This window comes from Falco peregrinus, chromosome Z (assembly GCF_023634155.1).
Source record: "Falco peregrinus isolate bFalPer1 chromosome Z, bFalPer1.pri, whole genome shotgun sequence".
Classification (NCBI taxonomy): Eukaryota; Metazoa; Chordata; class Aves; order Falconiformes; family Falconidae; genus Falco; species Falco peregrinus.
The window spans coordinates 24935689-24963526 of record NC_073739.1 but is presented as its reverse complement, the minus strand read 5'-3'; the positions used below and the strand labels follow the sequence as shown (position 1 = coordinate 24963526).

General features: G+C 38.9%; 1 protein-coding gene across 5 annotated transcripts in view; it reads left to right on the top strand.

The window, feature by feature from the left end:
* The window catches only part of FER (FER tyrosine kinase), a 192868-nt gene that overhangs the window by 148032 nt on the left and 16998 nt on the right, over window positions 1–27838 (top strand). The gene's annotated exons all lie outside the window — the stretch shown is intronic.

Here is a 27838-nt window from a genome sequence, read left to right as displayed (position 1 = left end):
TGTAAAATGGGGAAAATACCCAATTATTTCAGACCTCTAAGATTTCAATATGTCACTTTTTCGAGGATGATGATTTAAAATGTCATGTAGAGTTAAACTAAAGGTAGTAATAGATAAAGTGTTTGGCATGTTATTGCAGAATTACTTTGTAGGTGCAGTTATTTTAAAAAAAATGCAACTTCCATATTGACAATAGACTATTGTAATGAAAATATATGGGGTGATAGAATTCACCAGTAACTGCTAATACATGGGAAGCTGAAAATGTATTATTTTTCGTAATAGCTAGAAATGTATAACAGGTTCCATTTTTGCGTTCTGGTTTGGTAGCTCTCATCTTTCAGTTGGCAGTTAGAGGTTAGATTTGCCATTGGAAGGTAAATTCTTCATTCTGATTGACTGACTCTGTATTGCCTTTTTAAGGAACCAGAAGTGTTTCATGTATTTATGTATAACTTATATGTAACCAGAGACCTTAATTTAACACTTACAGGTTTTGTACTTCTGAAACAAACTAATGCAGCAGCCTTGGTAAATGAAATCATTTGGCTGGGGATGAGAGCAGAACGAGGTTTCCATTCAGACTGCCCCTGCCAGCCCACTCCAACTGATGTCTTGTCCTGTCCTGCCAAAGATTTCCTTAGATTTCAGCATTTCCATGGCCACTTGAGTTTCTTAGCCTCTCTGCTCTGTCTTTTCATTAAAGAAAGCATAACACATTGTTTGCCACATGGAAAGTAAAAATCACACTCACTGGATTTATATTGGATGGCAGTTACTATCTATGACTTAGCTGGGAACATCCTTTTCCTCTTTCAGAACTGATCTGCATTCAAATGAATAACCTTCCAGAGGTGGTATCTGTAGTTGAAAACACCTTTTTTTTTTACACTACCAAAAAACATTCTTGTTTTCTTGAAAGATCATGGTACTAACTCAAGTTTTCTTACTTGGGGTCAGAGGGGGGCAGGTCATAGCTTGGTTTTTCTGTTCAGTGCATGCGTGGGCACACTGCCAGGCCAAAATTTACCTAATGTAACCTGATGTGCATAATGAAAATAAGAGTAATAATATTGAATTAATAATCTAAGTATTAGTATGTATCCAAGCTCATTTGTAAATTAAATATTTTGCAGTATTAACTAATTTTAAAGAATTACATCCATATAATCTACATCCTTGTTCTAATGAAATGGTCAGCTTTCCTCGTTCAAGGACCTCAATGCCTGAACAATAACATGACTGCAAATTACTGAGATACAGGGTCTGTAATTGGACTGTTTGGGGGGCGGGTGCAGTAGGAGTAGTGTAGAGATGGGAGACGATGACTCTCCAGGCATTTGCCCGGTCATTTGGAGGAAGAAGTGAGACTGACTGTGGCACTGGGTTCCTGGCACACAGAATGGGAAGATGATTTAGCTTCACAAAGGAAAAGCATGAGAATCCTTGCTGAGGAACGCATGTTCTACACAAATATAAAATGAAGGAAATGTACCATTTTTAGGAGACCATTTCTAAAGACAATTCACCTAAACCCACTTTTTAAACTTACTTTACTTTCTGAGGGACCAGGGCTTCTTATTCTGAGAACTGGTAACTTTACATTGTCCCTACCCTTCCAGGTTTTACTGAATAATTGGCTAAGATGTGAATGAGAAAAAGATTTGCTAAAGGAATATTTCTTAGGAAGGAAATACTATTTGTTCTTCTTACAGCATAGGTAAAGCACATATGTTCAACTAGCTAGCTGGTATTTATGCTTTTGCATGTTCAAGCGACGAACAGTGAATACATTCCTGGAAATCTCAGATAATGGTTGGTCTTTCTGCCACTCTGAACTTGTGTTTGGGTCCCAAGGCTCATTAGAGGGTCCAAAAGGACAACACAAAGTATATCTTCAAAATACTGTGATATAACATAGTAAAATATTATATAGAATTCATACAGTTACATGATCTTTTAGAAGTGTGTCTGTTTTATTCTTGTGAGACATCTGTTCTTGTGTGTAAAACCAAAATAAAGATCTTGCATTAGGAAACATTGTTTTATAGACAGGGGGAGAAAACTTAAGTGTCAAAAGTTAATTATAAAAAGGATTATATTTATTGTAAGAAGTCAGAATAAATTCTTGAGTTATAAACAATTAATAAGAAATTTCAGAGGAGGCTTAGGGGTTTTTTTCTTGTTACAGAAGATACATATTATGGGTAGTACTTCTTTTTTTGCCTTTCTGGAGTTGAATCAGAGTATCTTTTCTCATGAGATATCCCTAATATAGAAAACTCTCTCTTTAAAAATGACTATTCTTTGCTAGAAATAAATCAAATAGGATTGAAAGAAATATAAGCAAATTTTCTTAGACTCTGTCATTCTGCTTAACAAGCTGTAGCATTTATGGTATTGTGTTAGAGTTGTTTTAATTTAACTGCAATACCAGTTTTTGCTGATAAATATTAGGAATTTACAAGTATTATTCAGACAAGATCATTTGACTAACATATTTTTAGAATAATAAATGTACTCACTGCATGAGAGCAACAGGCTGTCTCTAATTAAGAAGTGAAAAGTAAAAAATTAGAGTACAGGATACTGAAACTAAGATAAAAATAACATACAGCCAGTGCTTGTGAAAGTCATTGTGGTGATCATAAAGTCAGATAGCTTTCCTGCATAGTATGAATAATACTCTCTAAACTCTCATAGTCCTATTGCAATGGAGAATAGTGGATGAAATATAGTTACTTCCTATGGTAAATGTCAAAAGTTTAGGGACATCTACTGTAGAGAGAAATAACAAACTTTAAGTTCACAGTCTGTGAATTTTCTGTCTTACGTTGTACAGGGTCAATAAAAGCATGCACTCTGGAACTGTTGTCAAAGGACATACCTATATACCTTATGAACAAACAAGCAGAGAAAAGAGAGTATTATACTTCTGCTATGAGTGCACCACTAATTAGGTTACTCTTGCCTACAACATCTAGATATTTCTACCTCATACCTTCATTTTAGTATAAGTAGATTCACAGAATCACAGAATGGTTGAGATTAGAAGGGACTTCTAGAGATCACCTAGTCCAACCCCTTCCTAAAGCAGGTTCACCTACAACCAGGTGCACAGGACCATGTCCAGGCAGCTTTTTCAGTGTGTTCAGAGGAGACTCCACAACCTCTCTGGGCAGCCTGTTCCAGCACTCTGTCACCCTCAAAGTCACATTCAAAAGGAATGTCTTCTGTTGCAGTTTGTGCCCGTTGCCCCTTGTCCTGTCGCTGGGCACCACTGAAAAGAGCCTGGCCCCGTCCCCCTGACGCCCACCCTTAAGGTGTTTGTGTGCATTGGTAAGATCCCCTCTCAGTCTGCTCTGCTCCAGGCCAAACAGCCCAGCTCCCTCAGCCTCTCCTCATCAGGGAGATGCTCCAGTCCCCTCATCACCTTCGTAGCCCTCCGCTGGGCCCTCTCCAGTAGTTCCCTGTCTCTCCTGAACTGGGGAGCCCAGCACTGGGCACAGCACTCCAGATGTGCCCCACCAGGGCAGAGCAGAGGGGGAGGATCACCTCCCTCGGCCTGCTGGCCACGCTTCTCCTGATGCCCCCCAGGATCCCACCGGCCTTCGTGGCCACCAGGGCACACTGCTGGCCCACGGGCACCTTGCTGCCCACCAGCACTCCCAGGTCCTTCTCCGCAGAGCTGCCTTCCAGCAGGTCACCCCAGCCTGTGCTGGTGCCTGGGGCTGTCCCTCCCCAGGGGCAGGACCCTGCACTTGCCTTTGTTGAGCTCCATGAGGTCCCTCTGCCCCAGCTCTCCTGACCAGGTCTCCCTGAATGGCAGCGCAGCCTCTGGTGCATCAGCCGCTCCTCCCGGTTCTGCACCATCAGCAACGTGCTGAGGGGACACCCTGCCCCTTCACCCAGGTCACTGGTGAACAAGCTGAACAGGACTGGGCCCAGCACTGACCCCTGGGGAGCACCGTGAGCCACAGGCCTCCAGCCAGGCTCTGCAGCGCTGATCACAACCCTCTGAGCTCTGCCACCAGCCAGTTCTCAGTCCACCCCCCATCCACTCACCTGACCCACACTGCCTGAGCTCACCTGTGAGGGAGTCACGGGAGACGGTGTCAAAAGCCTTGCTGAGGTCAAGGCAGACAACATCCACCACCCTCCCCTCGTCTACCCAGCCAGTCATTCCATCACATAAGGCTATCAGGTTGGTCAAGCATGGTTTTCCCTTGGTGAATGCATGCTGACTGCTCCTGATGACCTTTTTTTCCTCCACATGCTTTGAGATGACCTCCAGGATGAGCTGTTCCATCACTTCCCAGGGATGGAGGTGAGGCTGAATGGTCTGTAGTTTCCTGAGTGCTCCTTCTTGCCCTTTGTGAAGAATGGAGTGACATTGGCTTTCCTCTCATCCTCGGGCACCTCTCCTGTCAGATGATGAGGGAGATGAGGGAGAAGATGATGAGAAGATGAGGGACAGTGGCTCAGCAATAACACCTGCCAGCTCCCTTGGCACTCAGGGCTGCATCCCATCAGGGCCCCTGGATCTGTGAGCATCAGGTTCGCCTAAATGATGCCTAGCGTGATCCTCCTTGACCAAGAGGAAGTCTTCCTTTCTCCAGACTTCCTTACCTCCAGGGTCTGGGATTCCCGAGGGGTGGCCTTAGCAGTAAAGACCAAAGCAAAGAAGGCACTCAGTAACTCTGCCTTCTCTGTGTCCTTCCTCACCAGGGCACCCACCACATTCAGCAGCAGGCCCACATTTTTCCTAGTCATCCTTTTCCTGCTGATGTACTTGAAGAAGTCTTTCTTGTTGTCTTTGACCTCCTTCACCAGGTTTCATCCAAAGTGGACCTTAGCCTTTCTTGTTGCACCCCTGCATGTTCTGACATCTCTGTACCCCTCCCAAGTGGCCTATCCCCTTTTAGATATCCTGTAAACTTCCTTCTTTTGTTTGAGTTTTGCCAGAAGCTTCTTGCTCATCCATACAGGTCTCCTGCTCCCCTTGCTTGATTTCTTACTCAGAGGGATGCACCAATTGTGAGCTTGGAGGAAGAGATGCTTGAATATTAGCCAGTTTTCTTGGACCACTGTACTTTCTAGACCCCTGACCCAAGCAGGTCCTGGAAGAGACCAAAGTTAGCTCTCCTGAAGTCCACAGCTGCAGTCCTACTTATTGCCCTGCTTCCTTCACGCAGGATCCTGAACTCCACCCTCTCATGGTCACTGCAGCCAAGGCTGCCCCCAGCCTTCACATCCCCAACCAGTCCTTCTGTGTTTGTGAGTACAAGGTCCAGGAGCACACCTTGCCTTCTTGGTTTCTCCACCACATGCATCAAAAAGCTATCATCAATGCCCTGCTGGAACCTCCTGGGCTGTGTGTTCCCAGCTCTGCTGTCTTTCCAGTAGTATCGGGTGGCTGAGGTCCCTCATAAGAACCAGGGCCTGCGACTGTGAGGCTGCCTGCAACTGTCTGTAGAAGGGCTCATCAAGCTCCTCTCCCTGATCAGGTGGCCTGCAGCAAACACCCACAACGGTGTCCCCCGTGCTGGCCTGCCCCTTAATGCTTTACCCATAAGCTCTCGACTCGCTCTGCATCCACCCCCAGGCAGAGCTCGATACATTCCAGCTGCTCCCTCACATGAGGAGCAATTCCACCACCTCGCCCCGCTGGCCTGTCTTTCCTAAAAGGTACATAGCCAGCCATGGCAGAGTTCCAGTCGTGCGAGCTGTCCCAGCGTGTCCCTGTAACTGCAACGAGATCATGGCCCTGCGACCACACACAGATCTCTGGTTCTTCCAGTTTATTCCCCAGGCTGTGTGCGCTGGGGTACAGGCAGTGCAGAGAGGTAATCCAGCACGCAGGTTTCCCAGGAGGGATGCAAGAAGATCCAGCGTAGCCATGCCCACGCTTGAGGTGTCTGGCCTTCTTGTCCTCATTTTGGGAGGCGGCTAAGGAACATGTATCGGTGCTCTGGTTGGCCTTGCTTGTTCCCTGGTTGGATGTGATGATATGATCAGTGACACTTTGGACCCCCCCGCCCCGAGTCCTTCAGTTTATAGCCCGCCTCACCCCACTGGCCAGCCCGCTGCCAGAGATCCCCTTGCCTCTTCTAGACGGATGGATCCCACCCCTCCCTAACATGCTATAGTCAAAGAATTGCTTGTTGTCTCAGAAGCGCAAACCCTCGTGATGGCACTAGCAATGAAGCCAGAAGTTGGCTTGCATTATACATCTATTTCTGGCTGCATCCATTCCTTTTAGTGGTAAAATGGAAAAAAAAACTTGGGCATGAAAATTTTTTACTTGCTTTATAGTCTTCATTGATTCTGCCCGGGTTGTGGCTTGCAGTGTCATCGGTGAAAGAGTAGCACTGGATGATATCCCATGCTGTTTGACAAGTTGTGGTACCTTCTTGACAACACCGTGGACCTTAGCTCGGGGAAGGCAGCATACCTGACACGACTCCCTGTCAGCCGGCAGATGGCTGCCTCCATGCCCCTTAACAGAGAACCGCCCACTACAAGTGCTCTTTCTTCTTATGGTATCCACAGTGTGCTGCTAGTGCTGTTTCTTCTTGCAGACCTTGCTGGTGGGCATCTGTAGCTGTTAAAGACTCATTTTTAACTGTTCCATGTCCTCTTAGCTTTCACTATGTCAACAAGAATTTTAATTTCTGTGACTTATTATTGGGCTTTTAAGAGGAAGAAGTTCCAGTATGCCATCAGACATCAGTGTTTCTCCAGGTTTTGCTAGTTTGTGTATACTAGTTTCTTTAAGTAGGAAAAGACATAATTTGCAAATAACTTTGAAATTCCCTAATGTCTTCCGGAAAGGAAAAATGCAACCCAATGTTGAACAATGTAAACATTTGCATACTTTTTCAGGAATAGCTCCATTATCCATTTTATTGAAGTATTTATCTATTCTGTAATCAGTGTTTTTTTAATGGATCTACAAGTGAAGTTTGGAGAACACTGTAGCTTTAGTTATAGTATCTTAAGAGGAAATGGTAAGGTGTGAATCTGAAGTATCAAGAGATATTAAGGGAAATCATTATTCAATTAAGGGTCCCAGTCTCCCACTGGAATTTAATAGTAAATAAAAAGCTGCAAATTTTAACAGTCTGATCCTTTTATTCCATGAATTAGTAGTAAATTAATTTGCTGTTATCACTGGCTATCTAGTTATTTTAAATGGAATAGTGGTTTGCTTGCCATCTTTGAAGTAATAATTATACTATTAAATCGTAGTGAAAAATTAGTTGATCCCACAGAATGAAGTTTAAGTGCAGGAGACACTGCAAAACCAGTGTTGCATGTTTATGTAAGTTTATTAAATGTAGCTGCCATGCTGAAAGCAACAAAAAAAATGTCATTGAATTCAACTGGAAAAGAAGTAGGGCCTTGGATGATAATGACTGCTTTTGCTATACCTCCAATACATATTATTCAACAAATTGTTGTAGTCATTGCCATGAAGCTACAGCAGTAATTCTTCTCTGTTTACTGTATTGTGGAGTTCAAAGTTTCATACTAAATCTGCTTAGGCTGTTCAGACACACCCTTGTCAGATACCAAATACTTCACAACCAGGAGATGCAAACCATGTTTGTGGCTGAACTGTATCAATGGTGGTGTTTCCACAGAATCTTTAAACTGTATTTTTGATAATCTGTACAGAAAAGAAAGATGGTCTGCAAGATTTCATGTGTAAAGGAGGTGTTAGTGGCAGATGATAAACAATAGGTTGGGTGGTAGGATAAGACAAAACCAGAAGCTGGACTGGGGAGGAGAAGAAGAATGTAGTCAACTAAATGCCAGTCACCTCAGAACTGAGGTGCAGGGTTCTTTGAGCATAGGTCATTGATCAGAAGAGGATGTGTGTCGGTTTTTGTTTAGTAAAGCCAAAGCATGCTTTCGTGTACACTGTTTTCCTTAGGGTGTAGAACTTATCCTGGTTTATTTCTTACAGCAGAAAATTCAAATTAGTGTTTCTAGAAAAGGAAATACATGTTGTACTAAGATATCATGTATTACTTCAGTATTCTGTTGGCTTCCTGGTAATGATTCTTGACATTCCGAAGAGGAGTGTACCCCAGTTGTCTCAGACAGGAAACTACTTTCATTTTAATAAAAATTTTTAGGCTGTATGTAAATAGTCATGAATAATGAATTCCCATATTGCTTTCCTGGGGAAAATAATCATATTTCCCTTTTCCAGTTTTTATACATACATATGTATGCATTTATGGATGCATGCTAGGTTACACGTTTTCTGGATTTGACAAAAAGTTTATCTACTCTTTTTTTCAAATTATACTAGTGACGATATGCCTTACTTTATTCTTCCCACTGTCTCAGGAGAGTTTTCAGAAGTGCCTCCAAGCTTTACATTGCTGTAGTTTTATTACTGAAGTATTACATTTGGCGTAGGTGTTGGCTGTGTACATAGTGAAAAACAGATGAAGGAGGAATGTAAAATGGGTTTTAGTGTGCCTTCATGCAAGAAGTTAGTTTTGAAGTTTGTGCAGCTGAAAAGCATTATGTTTTAGAGAATATATGACTTCTGCATGATCATATATGGTATACAAGATAACAAAGAAAATGCTGTTTTCCAGCTTATTGTTCATGTTTCCCTGAGAATCAAGATATTTTTCTGATAAAGCCAAGAGAAACTTAGGTGAAGTTTTGCATGTTCGGCTCAGTTCAAAGGTAAATTCAGTTCTGATAGGTACAGCTCACAAAAAGATTCTGAACAAGTAAAATGCATTTTAAGGGAATCGCAGTTGCTGAGAATGAGTAAAATAAAACATACAGTAAGCTAAGTGCATGTTATGTTCTCTCACTTTTTGTCATTGCTCTGTAGTTTTCAGCCTCTTTCTATCTTGCTTGGCAGAATTATAGTACAGGGATGTGCTTTTATGAAACATTTTAATATCACTGTGAGTATTGATTGAAGTATGGACTTACTCTTTGTTAAAGGCTATTTCAGAATCCCTTATGCAAGGCACTAGGCAGTGAAGAAAGCCTTATTGGCATGTTAACTGATTTGTAAGATTGAGAGAGATCATCAGGGTACCTGGAGCTGTAAGAATTGTTGAATCAATGTTACAGTATTATGTTGTTCACAGATCTAAGCCGAGTCACTCAAGCCTGACAGAAGCAGCTCCTGGCAAAGCTGTGTGTCAGATACTTCATCAAGTCTCATGGGTTCTGGGAAATAAAAATAGTGAAATAAGGGACAAATCCCTGTTCTAAAAAAAAATACAGAAATAGTATGGCAGAGTAAGTAAAAATACTTGATTCAAAAGGCTTTCTGCTTTTGGAGTAATTTCTGGGCAGGATTTTGGAGATCAGTATGATGAGTACGCTTATAAATGCTTTCCTGCTATGAATATTGCTTCTTAATAGTTAGTTGGTTACAAACATATCCATTCCCTGTTTGGTATCGTAGACCTTCCTGACTTCTCATTCAGGAAGCCATCCTTTCTTCTCATTATTGCTTGCACAGACCATCCTCTCTTGCACATGATTATCTGGGCAAGTTTTTTGCCCTCCTTGCAGGGTCATACATGAAAACACAAAGCCCCACTCCTTCCTCATTTTGTTTTACTGAGACCACCCTTGCCTCCCTTTCATATTGCAAATAATCCTTATGGGAGCTAGAGTAACTGCTTAGATGACAAACTAGTCATAGATAGGAGTTTAATATCTCTCTAGCTTGAAATTGTCAAGGATTATCATATTCCTGAATGGAAATTCTGGGTATCATAAACAGATAGCAGAACTGAGATGACAATATCTCTCATGCTGCTATTGTCTTATTTTAGCTAAACTCAAGTGTGAAATAATATTACTGTGGTTACAGGTATATTTATTTATCCTAGTTATTTATTAATGTATTTTAATTTCTAAGGGTTTGTTTAACTTCTTTATTCTTCTGTAAAACAGCTGGGCTTCAGCTGTAAATTGGAACTAGTTGTTTGTATGTAAATAACCATCTTTGCCACTGCAATAGAGCATTGTAACCTTCAGAGAGAGTCAGGCAGACAGAACTCCTGGAAGACTGAGTTATGGAAGATTTTTCTATGTCAAATATAAAGACCTCTTTTTTCCTTAAACAGGCAGTTGTTGCTTATTTTGACTATCAAGTAGCTATTAAATTGAAGTGCTTCATCTTCCTTTTGGAGAGTATTTTATAGCAACTGATACAGTACTTTGTGATCTTTTAGTTTTGGTCGTGAGCCGGTATTTTTCTATGAGATTTTTAACCTATTCTTCAAAACTACACATTTCACCTCTACTGGTGTTTTGAGCCCCTTGCAGCAGATGTTGTCTAGACCTGGAGCTGGAAGGTAGGACAGTCATCAGGTGCAATGACATAACTCAAAAATGCTATGAGGAGAAGCAAAAATAATGGGGAGTCTTCTGTGAGCAGTAATAGCAGGGGCTCTGATGTGTCACTGATGTGCTGCTGATATTATCAGGGATAAGGGAAAGGATAAAATGGTGCTCCCTAAAGCAGCCTGTAGCTGAGGAAGCCAAACGTCATGTTTGGCACGTGAAACCTGGCTGCATCTAATCCCAAGTAAGCTTCTGTAACTGCATGTAATCAAAACCTGAGGAGACTCAGCACCAGCTACTTCAGTCTGTTCATCTGCTTCTCTTGCACTGAATTATTTGCTAATGTAGAGGTACCTGTTTGACCTTCATAATTCAAATCTCCATAGAGTTACTAATTGCAGCTACTGACAATATTTTTAAAATAACATTGAAATGTTGTTCCAAGTATTTTCCCTATGATTCTGGCCTAAATACTGAATTTCATTTCACTGATTAATCATATGCTTCTTTTATTTTCTGATATATATATCCAAGACAAATTAATTCCATATTTAGTATATTGTGTCACTCCTATCTCTTTTACAGAGATAAGGAGGTGCAATAGTTATCCAAGTACTAGAAACAGGTAGAAAAAAGCACAAATGTGCCAGCCTGCGAGGGAGCAGAAAGATACATTGAACAGAACACTACATGCAGCTCTAGACATTGATAGTAGAAAGTGGTAAATAAAGTAGTAAGTCAGGAAAAAACAGAAGTATAGGCAAAACTGATAGAGAAGGCTGAGTAATAAAAATGTAATGGATTATAAGAGTTTGATTTAAATCAGGGGTCCTCAGACTACAGCCCGCGGGCCGGATACGGCCCCCAGGGTCCTCAGTCTGGCCCCCGGTATTTACAGACCCCCCCGCCCCCACCCACCGGGGCTTGGGGGGGGAACCAATCAGCCGCAGATGGCTGCCTGCCACTGCATCCGCGCCGGCCCCTGGTTAAACAGTGTGAGGACCCCTGGTTTAAATTATCCAATAAGGTAACAAATTGCATTATGATAAGAATACAAAAGGTAAAATGAACAGATTATTGGTTGATCTAATAAAAATATTCTGAAAACAGAAGTTGAAGATTGGAGTCTGGATTTGTGTATATATGGGGAGGGAGTCCATAAATTAAACATGAGCCAAGTTAGGGAAGACCTCCATTTAGAGCTGGAGAATGCATTTATCTTATGAAGCTAGTTGCCATAGTTGCTGTGGTTGCAGCTAAAAACCACTATGTGCTTCTAAAGGAAGCTAGTAATTTATTCTTTGTGGAAAAAGGGAATTTACTTTGTCCTATCACCAAGACAGTTCTTGGGGCCCGGTTTTCTGTGTGTCACTCCCCTGTGTTAATTCATATACAGAGTAGTTTTGCAGAATTTCTCCCAAGACACTATATCTGCTTTTAGGAAAACAAAGTTGGGAAAAACCTAGTGAAACGTTGGAACAAATTCAGCTTAAAAACAATGGTTGAATTCCTAATTCGATTAAGTTAGTTAACTTCAGTAGAACCAGGATTTTGCACTGTCTCATATTTACAGGAAATGGCTAGTTAACAAACAGGACTGTTTTTAACTGTATACACAAAACATTTGGTTTTTGTTTATGTGCAGGAAGGTTTGGCTCACAATGCCAGCATCATTACTTGTTCATATTCCAACCTCATCCCTTTCAGACTTACTTCTCTGCAGTGAGCTAGAGACTGGTCAGTTTCTTCCTGGGGGGTTGTTTGCATCATTAAATCCAGCTCTCAAGGATAGTTTAAGCAGTCAAACTTGCAGTTGACTTGCATATCCAAATGACATATAACTTTAGTCCTGTGGAAATTGTGTATTGCAAAGACTATTCCACACACTTTACAATGGAGCAGCCACAGCTGCTGATCACCCTTCTTTCCCCTCAATATATCATATACTGTAGCTAAACATTTTTCAAAGATAGAGTTCCAGGAAAAGTAGGCAAATCTTTTCACCAGTAATGTGATTATAAAGTCCAGAAGGGGCTAGAAGGGTAAAACTAAAAAGTAGGAATGCAAGAAATCGCCAGATCTTTTCATTTGCAGCATGGTAGCTGCAGTCAGGAAAGGCTTCCTTTAATGTCAGCAGATAGACAATGGAAGTGATCTCATGGTTTCCAGCTGGACACACCACCCCCACCACGAGATTATAAGTTTTAAAATCCACAGAAGAAAAGATAATTAAAAGATTACAAGGTGTACCATGGAAAGGAAGGCTCAGTAATCCAACAGTCGTCTGGGTCACTTTGACAATGGCCAGTTTCTGTAGTGAGAACCATCTGTGAGAAAAGGAAAGGGAAAGTGCTTCATGTAGGCATATAGAATGGTATAGAATGGTATGGAATGGTAGGACCAAAATTTCTTACCTCCTTCTGTAAGTCCTCTGTTCAGGAGTACATAACCTTTTTGCATTGGAAAAAAAGTCAACAGAGCTAAGCCATGTAGAGGAGAGGAACATTTGCTGCCAGCCAGAACTTACAGGAAGTTACTGCTTTGAGTGGTGAAAAGAGCCATTGCAAACTTGCTGAGGTGCACTCTGCCCCATTATCACGATCATTACTGAAGGTGTGAAACAGTATTGAACCCAGTATTGGCCCCTGGGGTACACCAATAGTTACCAGCCTCCAACCAGACTCTGGGCTACTGATCACTTCCCTCTGGGACCAGCCATTCAGCCCATTCTCAATCCACCTCACTGCTCATCCACCATACTGCTCATCCAGCCCAGAACTGAACAGTGTCTTTTTGAGGATTTTATTGGAGACAGTGTTGGAAGCCTTACTGAAGTCTTCTCATCTACCAGCGCAGTCATTTCATTGCAGAAGTTTCTCAAGCTGATCGGGCATAACTTGCCCTTAGTGAATGCGTGCTGACTACTCCTGATGACTTGCTTGTCCTTCATGGCATAAAAGACCTTGTGTCTGGAAATCATTTCCAGGATTAGCTGCTCCATCATGTCACCACGACTCAAGGTGTGGCTGACCAGCGTGCAGTTCCCTGGGTGGCATTTGCTTCACTCCAGTCTTCAGGCACTTCTCCCAGTCACCAGGATGGATGGAAGATTCTTGAGAGTGGCCTTGCAGTGACATCAGCCAACTCCCTCAGCACTTGTGGGTGCATCCCATCAGGGTCCTTGGATTTACGCAAATCCTTTTCGCTTAAGTATTCCCTGACCAGATCCTCTTCCACCAAGCCTACATCTTCCTTGCTGCAGATGTTCTGCCTGGTCTGTGGGGCCTGGGATTCCTGAAGGCAGGTCTTGCTGGTTAACGCTGAGGCAAAGAAGGCATTCATCCTGTTCCGTCACCCCTCGCCCTTTCCTCATCCATCCTGTTCACTCCTTCACAGCATTGCTGGTGACTCCCTGCCTCTTTCATTATTCCTAGTTAAGAAGCTCTCCTTACCAGGTCAGCTATCCTATTCTTAAACATAGCTTTACCCCACTTAGTGAACTGGACCCAGCTCTCCCGAGCAAACACTGATCTGTAGGCACGGTCCCATGGTCACAGAACCCAAAACTCGGCTGCCAACTCTGGCTCCACAGTCAATTATTGCCGTGTACTATCAGTACTGTCCTCCCCATATGCTTTCCCTCACCAGCACGATTGAGGACACTACCTGGGCCCCAATGCCCTTGACTTCTGCCCCAGAGCTCTGCAGTCACCTATGCTACTCTCCAGGTAGTCTATGGCAGTATCACAGATGGCCACATGGAAGAAGAAGGAGTAACAGTGTTGAACAAGCTTTGACAGTTCACATCATCGTGAATCAGGCCTCCTGCAGGCAGCAAACCTCTCAATGATAGCTCAGGTCAGCAGATGGGTACCTCTGGTCCCCACAGCAGGGACTTCCCCATTACAGTCACTCACTTCTTCCTGGTGGTCTTGCGTGGTTTAGGGTCAGGTGGCCCAAATCCTTTACTTGAAAGCACATCTGGTTTCTCTTCCACTTTGAGGGTGGTGACCGTATTTTGTTGTTAGGGCAGGAATGTACCTGTTGGAGGCAGAAATCATGAGCTTCATCTTCTCCAGAGTCTTACCTTAGTACTAAGGGTGTACGCTGCCTACATCTCCGCTGCAGCTGGAACCTGGAGTTCTTTAAGATATTGTGTCTCAGAGAAGATTCTGTCTGTCTCCCTTTTATCTTTTCTGATGCTTCCTGGCCTACTCACTTCCTCCTGTAACTCCTACTTTGCAGCACAACTGCTCCACAACAGCACTGCAGGACAGAGGACCATTGCTCTTAGCATCAGTGAGAGGCCCCAGATGCTCCCTGCAGCCCGGGGCTTGGAGAGCTGCATCCACCATCCAAAGCTCTGTCTGTGTGGGAGCTTTTAAGCATTAAGATGTGTCTCTTGCCCTATAATATCAATGACCTTCCAAACATGCCTTGTTATTAAATATCTTGGATTAAGATCCAAAATAATTCAAAATAAAACCTCCATCTTTCTAGTTCCTGTTTCATCACCTCCTTGCAAATAATGCTGTGGGCAACTCATGCTGAAGTCTTGGCAGCCTCTGCTGTGCTACAAGGACTGTGTATGGGATGGCACACTTTGAAGCACAAATCATCAGTACACCGCCATTGAACTTTCTGCAGGTTGTGATCAGTATAGTATTCAAGTTGAGAGTGAAAATTCACAAAATTAAAACCACATAGCTCAGCAGCTTTTTTCAAATTGTCTAGAGTTTTTAGTATTTATGCTGAGATTTCATAAATGGCATGCTTTTAGTAGCAGCAAAGTTCACATCAGCTCAGTAATTTTAATAGAGGGACTGAATTACAGTAAAGATGCAGTGGATGCAGGCTTTGATGAAAATAGTATAGGCAATGTAGCAGATTTAAGATTCTGACATATGACTTTGTAGGAACCTACCTTACCCAGATGGCAACATCTGTAGTACTTTTCTGTACAGAAATGAGCAGTTTGTGTCATTAAATGCATTTGAAGTTTGTTTTGCCCATCATTAAACTTATTTTAAAAGCTTTTTTCAAAAAATGTCACTCTCCGGTTATCAATTAATTAGCAGCTAGCAAACAGTTACCTGATTCATTTTATCATAAGATACCAAAATGCCATCTTAAATTTGCTTATACTAGTTGCTGTGCATTCTACTTGAAAATGAAATAAATGTACAGTAAAAATAAATCTGTAGAGCTGTTTTGGTTTGAGGTGCTGGCAATTCATGTTACAATGCTGGGAATTCATGTTATAAGTGGAAGAAAAATATATACTTCTTGAAAAAGTCATCTTTTCATATATGGTAAAATAAACAAATGCCCTCATTCAGAAAATTAATGTTTCTTGGGGTCGTTCCTATTTTGACTGCCACCTTTTTTTGGTGTGCTATATACCTGATAATATAATAATAGTTTCCAGGACATATGACAATTCACATGTTTATTTTAAATCAATAAAGAGTGGTATTAGTTTATTTAGTCTGACTCTTTGAAACTGACATTGGTCTGTACACCTGGTTAACTGGTTTTGGTTTTTTAAGTAACTGCATTAATAAAATAGAATTTTCCTAAGCAGCTTTCTCACAGTCTAGTAAGTAATAAGACTTTATTTTCCTATGCTCAGTTTAATTCCATTACTTGTATTTAATCAAAGTCCTTGTTTTAATCCAAATGCCTTGTTTGCTTCTCTTTTCTTTCCACATGATTGCATATTAGTATTTTTATTTTGCTGAATGTCTCTATTTAGGCTTAATTTTTCAAAATATATTAATTTAAGGTTACAGGGCAATTCTAATTTTGTTTCCCACAGACATTTCTTCATCCTTTCTTTCTTTCATTTTTTTAATTTCTTTGCCCTCACTGTTGTGTGAAGCAGCTCCTAATTTGATATCTGCTGGAAATTTAATTAAATTGCTATTTGACTTTTCTTGTAGATCATTAACAAAGCTCCTAAATGCAAACAGACCATTTCAGTCTATTGCCATGGACTGTAACAGTTCCTCTGATCTTTTAAGAAATTGTGTACCCATCATCTCTTTATGCAGGAAAGTTTTAGTAGTTTAGCAAATGATTAGCTAAACTTTGGTTATTTTATAACCTTTGCTCACAGAAAATGCTAAAATGAACATAATATGTTAAATAGCAAAAAGGATCTTGTGTATCTACAGTGTAGTGCTAGAATGGTTTTGTGTGTGGAAATATTTCAGAATAATAGCCAAGTATAGTAAATTCATAGTTTTGCAATAGTTTTCTAATAGTTCATTCTATTCCTGTCTGTAAATTAAGCACTGGAAATTGTGTCCTGCACCTCCAACAAACTTTTGAGTCCCCAGAGGACACAGGAGCACGCCAGCTCCATTGACCACCAACACTATACATGAGTGAGCATGCTTCAACAGAGGCAGATAACAGCCAGAGGCAGAGCGGCTTCTTCTAAATACATAAGTCTGTATTTTCCAGGAAGGGCAGTCTTGTAACAGATGACTTCACGAGATAGCATGAAGTTTTAACGTGAGAAATAGGATGGAGTTTAGTAGATGATGACCTTAATGTTCCTGGGCATATTAACACGTATTCCTTGACTCTTCCCAGCTATAAAATCTTACCATGATGAATGTGCATGTGCTGTGAGTTCTTCTAGTTTCTGAAAGCTATGTCAGTCCTGTCACATCTGCTGATACAATATGAGATGTAATCATGGTCCATAATCAGCACGCTGTCACCTCATATTTCTTCCACATTTCCTACTTCAGGTACCCCACCAAAATTGTCAAGATCCCATCACAAGATTCCTCTTGTGACCAAAAAAAGAGTGCAGTTTTTTTCTTCCACTTTTATGTTTTATTTTGGGGTAGAAAACCTATTGTAGATTTTGAGTAATAGCAGCAAAAAGGGAGAGAGGTTCAATTTATTTCCTAACTTGTTAGTTTATAGAAAATGAGTAGGTCATTTTATTTCTTTCAATTTCTGTATGTCATTCTCAACAGCGTATTAGCCGTATAAAATCTTTTACATATTTCTATAAGGTAACTGCAAATCTTCCTCGGCTGTCTAGGACAATTAGTAAGTTACTACTCATCTTCATTTTTATTCATCTTTGCTTTAGATTCTTTTATTACACTTACAAACCAGACTGTTTTTAGAATACTAAACATGCCAGTAATCATTTGTTTAATCTACTTGTAATCTTTGATTAAAAGTAAAGAGATATTGTAAAGTACAAATTACAAAATGTTTTTTAATCTAATTAGAAAATTATGAATTAGTGAACTATTAGTATGTATCTTTGTCAAACTGGTTTCCATTGTTAATAATGCTTACCTGTGCCATCTGCTGAAATTTCTCCCTTCCTAAGTAAGAAACACCCACAGTGTAATAATTGTTTTAAATGGTGGTTGATTCTTCTCTCACTCATTGTTACTGGTTTTCTTTATGACTTCATCTTAATAATTTAAGAGGTTAGGGTTTTTTTCATATTCTAGGCACAAAGCTTTAGACAACAACATAACCCTCTTGTCTTGCACTATTTGATTTTACTATTTCTCTGCTGTCTTTCCCTCCTGAGTTGTAATCAGACCTGATTTATTTGGTTTCTTTCTTATCCCTTGTTTATTATTTTCGTAACTATGTAATCTCTTGTACCTTAGTGACGCTGGATGCTTCATTTCTTTGTAACCTGATTATTAACTTTTTGTTTTTTAGTTTAAAAAACTTTTAAATACAGTGTCTTGGGATCTAGTCCCTATATAACACTTTATCTACTAAAACCCCATGACGTTTAGTCCATACTTACCTATAACTTCTGAAAATCTTAATCCGTGCCTGACTGCTGGTAGAAGCACAAGTAGAATTAAGTTAAAGGAGCTAACAAACTATTCCAGAATACAACATTGCTGGTGTTACCTGTTGAAACAGCATAGTGGCTAAACTTGTTGCCTGCCTCAGATTAACTTTGATATACACCAATTGGAAGTACTTCATTCTGACCTGAGAAGAGAAAGATTTAAAAATATTTCCTTTTCACCGAGACCTATGCCATTGTGCTTGTTCATTTTATTCTAATGACAAAGGTGGAAAAGACTGACCTATATTACAATTATGCTTAGGAATTTCTTGGTTCCTTCAGCACTTGAAGTGGGTTTTGTGTGCTTCTCATGCTTTGCTTTCATTATTAGTCTTCAACTGTTTTTTAGACTTAATAGAATACATAATAGTATTAACAATAAAAACGGCGTTGTTGAATAAAATAAAAAATTCATTTTCTAAAAAAAATCATGAGAAAGTCAGTGCTAGAAGCTACTCTGATTTAGACATTTTCTGTAAATTAGCATGCAAGTTTCTCTGTCACTGATGTATAATGGACAAGTGAATACGATCTTTGACCATGTCTGGTCTGCCTCTTCAGATTTTACCAAGTTTGTAAACAAGTTAAACCAATGTTTAATGCCTCTTTATGGAGAAATCTATGTTGGTTTGTCGTTATACTATAGAATAGAATAAGGAAGAGATAAGTCAGAACTGAATTCATAATTAAGAACTAAATTGTGGCATCCTCCTTGTATAAAAGGGCAAGGACAATTATTGCAGCAAGTTTTGTGTTATCACACTGGTTGAATAACACCATGGTATCACAAAAAATAGGGTTTTTAGTACAATCATATGCTCTATTGTTGTGTTTCATTTTAGTTGCTTCTGTGAATGATACTGTACTTGTTGAAATTTTTGCTAGAAAATAGTATTTCCTTCACTATGAATAGTACAGTCTACTTGTATAACTGATTTTGGAAATGGAAGACATCTGTGATCATGAATTAAGTCCACTACAACTTTCTTGGAGCGCAAAACATGAACTTACATTCTGGTCCGTCTTGGATAATTATCCATCTTGGTTAATTACTTTTTGGACACTTAATTTGCCCTATTATTCAATTAATATCAGATAGATTTTTAAAAAATATTAAAAATGTTATCCATATCATAAATTTATCCATATTTGTGCTTCTAATGTTCTGTAATGTTTCTATTAAAAACTTCAGGAGCCTAGGAGTGGTTGCATGGAATGCAGCAGTGGTATTACTCCTCTGTGTATCTTGTCATTGGGAATTTCTGGAAGGTTTTTTCCACTTTGCAGTTGGCCTAATGCTAGGTTTTCTGTAGAGCTACTTCACATCCAGTCTGAGGACAATCCAGACCCCTAGTTTTCATTAAGACTGTTGCTAGGATTGCTTTTGTAATTTTTTTTCTAGAGTTCACTCTCATGGTGTAAACCATTACTTTATGAGCAAGTGAAGAGGCTGGGTAGGTTACTTTTCAGCTGTACAAACTTAATTTGTAAAGGGCTTTCTCATGGCTATAAAATGTGTGTTTTGTGAATCTTTGATTCCCCTAACTTTAGAAAGGAAAAAACAGCAACATATAGAAGGTTGAGTATTAGTACAAAATTGCAAGGAATAATAATGTACTCTGTTAAGTTATTCACATTGGACAAAGGTAAGGTAAGCTTAACTGGCAAACAAATGAAATAACTCAGCACACAAAAGAATTTGAATTGCAAGCATTTCTTTCAAGTTATAAATGAAGTACAAGAAGAAAAAAAAATTAGACATTCATGAGTCTTACATCTTGCTCAGCACATTACATGTAATCAGCAGTGCACAGGAAAAATGGGTTATAAAAATCTACAGGGATATCAATGCAAAGACTACTATTATAGACTAAAGTGACTGATGCTATTTTCATCAAAATATTTCTTCAGAAACAATACAGACAATAGCTATTACATTCAAAAAAAGTTGAGAAACAATGCAAATTTTAGATGCTGCTCATAGGAATGTTTCTGTCCCAGAACCGGGCATTGTGAAGAAAACCTCAGAAAATAGGACAAAGGTGGGAGGAATAAATGATGTGTCAATTTATTGCTTCATTTCCATCTTCATAGTCTACTGCTTTGATTCTCTTCGGGAGCTGCTCATTGTCTGCTATGCCCATCTTTTATCTCTTTTAAAATAGCTGGTACAGAAACTTTATCCTACTAGGAAAATGGAAGACAAATAGTAACTCTACCTGAATAAAATTCAAGATAAAAGTTTTGTAACGTGAGAGTAGATCTGTGTAGTCCCTTGAGCCACCTCTGGCTTTACAGTAAGTTTACAATTGCTTAATTTTCCTCCTTTATCACCTCTGTAGGTGACATGTGCCATATAATGTGTGACAGAAAAAAAGTCCTAGTAAAAATGTACCCAGAGGAGGCAAGTGAGAAGGTTCCAAGGTGCAGGAGTGACCTTGTCACTCTTCAGAGAAGGAGTCTGGATCAACTCAAATATCTTCCATATAGAATTGCCAGTCTTGTTTTTATAAAAAAATACTGCATCACTTAAACATGCAAAACATTCAGAAAACAGGAATCTTGGGTTACTTTTTTATTCCTCTTTTATCTCTGAGCTCATTTCTAGTGTCTTCTTTAGTCATCCATCTTAGATGGTTTCTTTTTGAATGAACATTCAGATTCATACTTAACACAGTTATTCAACTCTAAAACTAGACTTCCTTATGTGAAACACCATGTATTAGGAGACCAGAACTAATACTGTGAGAAGTGATAAAATTATGTAGCATTTGTGCTTCACTTTTGTACCTCCAAAGGGACACTTTATGCCCTTTGAGGTGTGGATGACCTCTGTCATGATCAGGAAGCTTGACTCTGAAATAAGCATATTGGAGAAAGTATCCTGTTCAAAGTCCTAAAGTCATTTCTGCTACTCCTCTACAGAAATAATTAAATAGTATCTCTAACTTAGTACGCCAAATATTTGTACCAACGTTAAGGTATACCTTACTGTAATTGTGTGGGGTTTTACTAGTAACTGACTAATTTGTAGACTATAAAACATACTATAATCCACTGATTCTTATACTATACTTGTCCATCATAAATGACTGTACAACAAGTAAAGTTTTTATCTGACTTTATATCTTATTTTTATTTTCAAGTATATGTATGTGAAGGCATTTGCAATAACGAACTGTGGTACAGAAAATGTTAATGTATTTTTCTGTACAGCAGTTCATTAAGAAGTTTCTTCTTGCTGTACCGTCCAGGACAGCTGTCACCTGTTCAAAAACTTGCTGTGGGAATGTAAATAGATTAAGGTTTTTGGGGTGGGACTGTGTTAAGTCCACTGCAAGTGGTGTGTTCCTTACTGAGCTGAGCAATCCTCAACAGCTGAAGCAATATGATTTGTCCTTGTGAACCAAGGGCACATTTGTGTCCCACTGTAGTTCTGGTGCTGCAGCTTTCTGTCATCTGCTACTGTGACCCATGCTGCAATCTATCATATATTAAACAAAGCACTTAGAGAAAATCAGGAGCATAACAGTTACCAAGTATATTTTTTGAGGTTGGGGATGACAATAATAATCCATAGATGTTTGGCATTTTGAATTAGGAACTCTGGGATCCTCAACAGTGTGTTTATCCTTAAAGGAGTTTTAAAAACTTAGCAACTCCTCCCAGTATCTAAGGAGCATATTTTGTATTTTAATACAGGTTTGTTATTTTGGAAAGATCTGACATGTATGAATAGATTCTTTGTTTACCAATTTAGCAACCAATTTTTAGTGAGACAATGTTATAGTGTATTACATATTTTAGATGCTTAAGCTTTATTGGGCTTTTTTATTTTCTTCTGTTTTCTTTGGCCTTTGCTACTGGAAGTTTGTCTTTTAATTTATGTGATCTTACTAATCTTAGCTCACAGGAATATGTTCACCAAATTGCTACAAAGCATTTTGTGTGGGAGCTCTTACTGTCATGATAGTGAGAGAGAACAGGGCAATGCAGACCGTTTCTGGAATGTAGGATATGTTTTACCCTGGAGGAAATAAAGGTTCTCTGCATTTTTAGATAGAAGCTAGGTTTTGTGCTTTTGTTCACCTACTGAATATTTATTTGGAGTTTCTTTTGTTGCTTTTTTTCTTTTTCAGTTCTTTTTGCAAAATTTTTACAACCTTCATCAGAAATTTGCAAAGTGCTTTAGAAGGAATAATTGATTGTCACTAATGCTGTGAGGTGGGAAATTTTACTCATTTTGTGCCTGAGAACTGAGCAATATCCAAAACTATGGATAGCAAGCAGAACACCTGACATTATTGAGAAATGACTACTGCATCTAACTAGAACTTTCTCTGGATTCCTAGCACTGTTTTAGATAAAGATGCACTTGCATTATATGAGGAACTCAGAAACCATTAGCATAGTAGTTAATATTGCTCCATTAGGATGCATAATGTGACAGCTAAATAAGATGAAGAAATGAGTAAAACAAACTGTAAGGGGGGAATACAACATAGAATGCATGGAAGGATGTGCTTCTGACCCTCTAATATTTTCCTAGTTTATTATTAGACACACACTATTTGCTATGTTCTCCACATATAGCAAAGGTAGCAGTATATGTGTCTCAAGAAAGTTCTGAAATAGGTGTGTTTTGATTTAGACACCACTGGAAATTACCTCAGGTGTTGGAAGGAGAGGTAGTGTCTTACAGTCCACTAAAAACCAACTGTTTCACTTTTAGACTTGCCACCTGTTTGATCAGGTAATAGACTATTTTCATTGAATTAAAAGTGCAAAGGAGACAAACTGATTCTGTTCACTAATTAATTACTTGCTTTTATCACCTAAGAGTGTTTTAACTGCATGATCCAGGGAGAGGATATAAAATGGCTAATTAGTTCAGTGAGGCAATCTGTCCTACTGGTTTAGTAATGAGGAGTTTACTATCTTGTTTTGATTTGCTTTAATTGATGGAATTCCCTTGACATTCTAGGTATTACTTGCTGTGTAATTCTTTTGGGATGGTGGAAGGAAGCAGGGAGGGGGTATGAAAATGTCCTTAGAGAAAAGTTTATGAGGCTTATGTCCTTACAGACAGACATGAATCCAGGTGGTAACAACTGCCAGCACAGAGAAATTGCCTCTACTTCCACTTTAACTGGCTATTGGATTTTTAGCAAAAGCCTTATGAGCTCTGTCTTGTAGGTTCAGCATATTCAACCCATCTTAATGTCAACATCCTGCTTGTGTTTATAGGGACTGCACAGCAGTGCTTAAAAATGAAAATTCCAATTTACATATTATTTTTTTATTCCGTAGTAGTTGGAGGGAAGATGCTTTGTTTCTAACAGCACTAAGCACTTACATAATCTTGGTATTAAATAGTGGGAGTCAGCTTTTCTTTTGCTAATGAACTTGTTTGGTAGCAGCTCAGTGTAATTTGTGCCCAATTTGTACAGCTTTCACGTTGTGAAATGAAGAATATTTTCTTGTTTTCTATGTTAAAGAAAAATGCTGATTTTATGGAATTACTGCAACAAGTAGCAAATTCTATATGAGAAAAAAAACAATGTCCCAGGCAGAGAGAGACACCTAGTTCCATGTAATTACATCTGTACTTCTCCAGGGTGGTGGCTTCAGGGAACGTTAAGGAGAAGGAAGGGAAAAGAAATAGAATATATGTGTTTTTTTAGGGGAAAGAAGACAAGCAAAGCAAAGTTGATACGGGTTTTTTGGAAAAAAAGCCATGTAGAAAGTGTCATGATGTACTAGAAATATTTAACACTGAAGTTAACTGTAATACTGACTTCTCATAGTTGTTTTCAGTCACCAGCCTAAATGTTTACATTTTCTTGTTTTCCCTCACTCGTGTCATCTATCAGACATACTTGAATGAAACCCCCATTGTGTGTATTTTATATGGAATGTTAAGATGTAAAGGCTTTTTTATAAGCCCCTTAATACTATTATACTAGAGCTCTTTCTTTTTTTCTGGAGCAAATTGAAATTAATTAGAACCCTGGTTAGGGTTCTAGAAGTAATAGTTATTATAGTTAAATATTATTAACTTTATTAATTATATTAATTACTATATATTAATTAATAACTATATTAAATAAATAAAAACTATATATAAATAGTTATAATTAAATTAGTTAATAATTTAAAGCAATGGAAATAATACTTCTTGATACCTTCTTTTCAGATTCTGGGTATAAATTCTATAACAAATCACAGTGACTAAATTGCATTTTTGGTAATTTTCTCTGTATCAAGAATGAAAAATATGAACATCCTTTTAAAAGAGGCTGTTAGACATGAGGAGAAACTATTGAAGAAATTGCTTGAAAACTATTGAAGGATCTTAGCCGGACCCTCAGAATAAAATAAAAAAAAAGCTTGGTGAATGTATAGGCTTCAGTGTGACAATATTTTTTAAAATGGTTTTAAGCATGCAAATATATAGAAGGAAATCTGGAAGATTCAGCAACAAATCACTGAGAATACAAAACATGTGAAATGGCAGCAGGAATGCTAACAAGATACTCCAACTATCATGACATTTATAAGACTGAGGAATCAAATAATAAATGTAAGTCAAATAGACACTGTGAAGAAATTACAAGTAAGAGGTCAGGGGAAAAAAAAAAAGAACCTGAAAAATGCATCTACAGTGGATGTAACTGCAGAATCTGAAGTGGCTGGTGGTGGAGCACTGAGAATGAAATTGTAAACATATTGTTTCACCCCACTGAATGGCAAGTTATTAAAAGTGCAAAGTAACAGAACTTTTGGCAGGATTTAGCATCATTCTAAATACCACTGGATCTGCTAAACACTGTTGGTTTCTATGTACTCCAAGAACCAACTCCTCACAAGAATCATGAAAAAAAACCTACATGCCTGAGAGGAGGATTACAAACATTCTTTAAAAATACTATGACTGAAGTGAAGGAAAAAGGGAAAGAAAAGTTCTCATATGAAGTATTTTCTAAATAAGTGAGAGGAATAGTCTATCTTACACATGAGAAACAAAAAAAAGCAAATTTGCTTAAGTCAGAAGTAAACATATTAAGTGCTCAGAAGACTTTATTGAGATAGACAGTGTCTGAAAAGTAATACACAGTAATATAGCTTCAAGAATTTAAAGAGTTTTAGCTAAAAGCAGAAGATATTAATACTGTGAGATGCCTAACCAGCACTACTATATTTACATTGCTATTTGTAGCTTTATTAGTAATTTCAGTTGTCATAATGCATCCTTTTCTGTCTTATTGTTAATAGCTCGGCACTCACTGTTTCATAAAATGTCACTGATACTCTGTGGAAGATGGCAATGAAAATGCTTTGTTTTTTAATAAAAACTGATACAAACATAAAGAAGCACTTTGCCTGGAAAGATTGATGGTGGACATGACAGTTGTGTCCACCCGCACAAGTTGTGGGTCATTAGCTAACCACTGGCCCATGATTCCTCCCTTGGCACCTGTCTGCAGCGCAGCAGCTTGAACAGTGTCGTTGTGTGATTCACTACCAGCCAACAGACAGCTTGAAAACTACTGTTTCATGAAGCACAGACTTCGTGTATCTGTGGTGTTTCAGGACATGTAGTGTTAATTTATGTATATCCTAAACATAGTATCACAATCTTTACCAGCTGTCTCAAATACCAGTTTGATTTCCATGCAAATGTTTTTGTAAATGTTCAGTAATGATGAAAAACATTTCCACTAGATGACTCTGAAAGAAAAAGAAAACTGCTACATACGAAACAGACAAAAATTATGTGAACTGATTCAGAACCTGTTTAAATGCTAGGTCAGACTCAGGTAAGAAGTTTTCCATGATTGTAATTAACTGTAAATTTTCTTGAGATATCACCTCATTACTTTTTCCACCTCTGATGTTCATTTGTCACAACGTCTAGACTAAACTGAGTAAAAAATAATAATAATAGTAATTACTAAAGTGTGATTGGAACCTGAGGCATAAATTCTTGAAGTTTCATGCTGATACTTTTTACAGATTTTAGTATAAGCAATAGAAATCTGGTTTTGTTTTGCAGCTGTCTTATTTTCACCAAACGATGCCACATGCTAACATCAAGCTATGTAACCTAGTGCATATTGAGCTGTTTTATACATTTGTGCGTATCTTCAGCTGGAGCCTGTGACTTCAGACTTGGTTTAAAGTGGTCCATCTTCTCTAACTCCAGGAATAACTGCATTTATATCATTGTAGCATCGAGGTCAAAAGCCATAAATGTACTTAGTGTCAGAAGAGTTATATGAGTCACACAGGTTAAAATTCTTAAATCAAGTTATAGTATTTATGCTCAAATGCAGGGTTTGTCGATACATCAAATAATGTAGTGCAATATGAACTTGAATCAGTTGATCAAAGTAGTTGTAGATGTATGAGCTTTAACATCACTATATATGGCTCAAAACTTCTACTTTACACTAAATATAGTTCAGTCCTTTGTCATGAAAGTCCCATCATCCATAGGGTTTGAAAGTGTTTGTCATTGGTTCAGACCTTTCTTTCTGCGTTAGCTGTAGAAGCAAACTCGGTGCCCACTGTAGGCAGAGTTCTAGGTTAGTTTCTTCCACGAGTAATCTAGTTTGCATGCACCAAAATCATTCTTCAGAACCAATAAATGTGCATTAAGTGCTCAGGGGACTTGCTCCAAAACTATGCTACAGCTCTAATCCAAACATTAAAGCTAATTTAATTATTCTGGCATATTCACGTAAGACAAGCTCTTTGTGAGCATATTGGCTGTTTAAGCTGAAAACAAACATAGTAAATTTAGTTTATGCCCATGATGTTCATAACGTTACAAATTTAATTCTGTTGCTTAACGTTTTTCTCCTTTCAAGAATTCCCTGTATTTTACTGCATTAAGATGGGAATAATAATACCTATTGTGTAGTATTTTAACACATTGTGGAAAAAAAAAACATGGTATACTTATGGTATGTTAATAATATATTATTAGCATGTGTTATTATTCCAAATGTATGCTGTAGAGAAACCACAGTAGGTCCTTTATCAGGTATTACTACAGGCTGTCTTCTAAAAAAAACATGTTTGAGATGGAGGGAGGGAAAGTGTGTTGGTTTTCTGATCTTCTCATCCATCACTGAGCCAAAGTTCCTTTTCCTGCAATATTGCGTAGCTTTTTATTTTTGATGAAAACACTAATGCTAAGATGGGCAGAGAGAAAATGGAGCCAGTTCTCTAGTTTCTCACCATCTTTCATAATACAGGAACATGTTTTTGAGTGCTTCTTCAAATTCTGTTTCATTTTGCATAAAATCTTATTTGTTATTCAATGGGTTTATTTCTCGGACCTCAGAGAGTTCAGCTGTGGTGAGCTGAATTTGGCTGGCTGCCAGACACCCACCCAGCTGCTCTCTCACTCTCAGGACAGGGGACAAAATAAGGCAGAAAGTCTTGTGGGTCATCATAAAAACAGGGAGATCACTCACAATCAGCAAAAGACTGAACTTAGGGAACACAAATTTAATTTGCTGTGAATTAAAATGGAGTTGAATGGTGAAAAGTGGAGACAAAACCTGAAATACCTTTCCCCCACCCCTCCCTTCTTCCAAGGCTCACCTTCACTCCATTCCTGACTCTTCCACC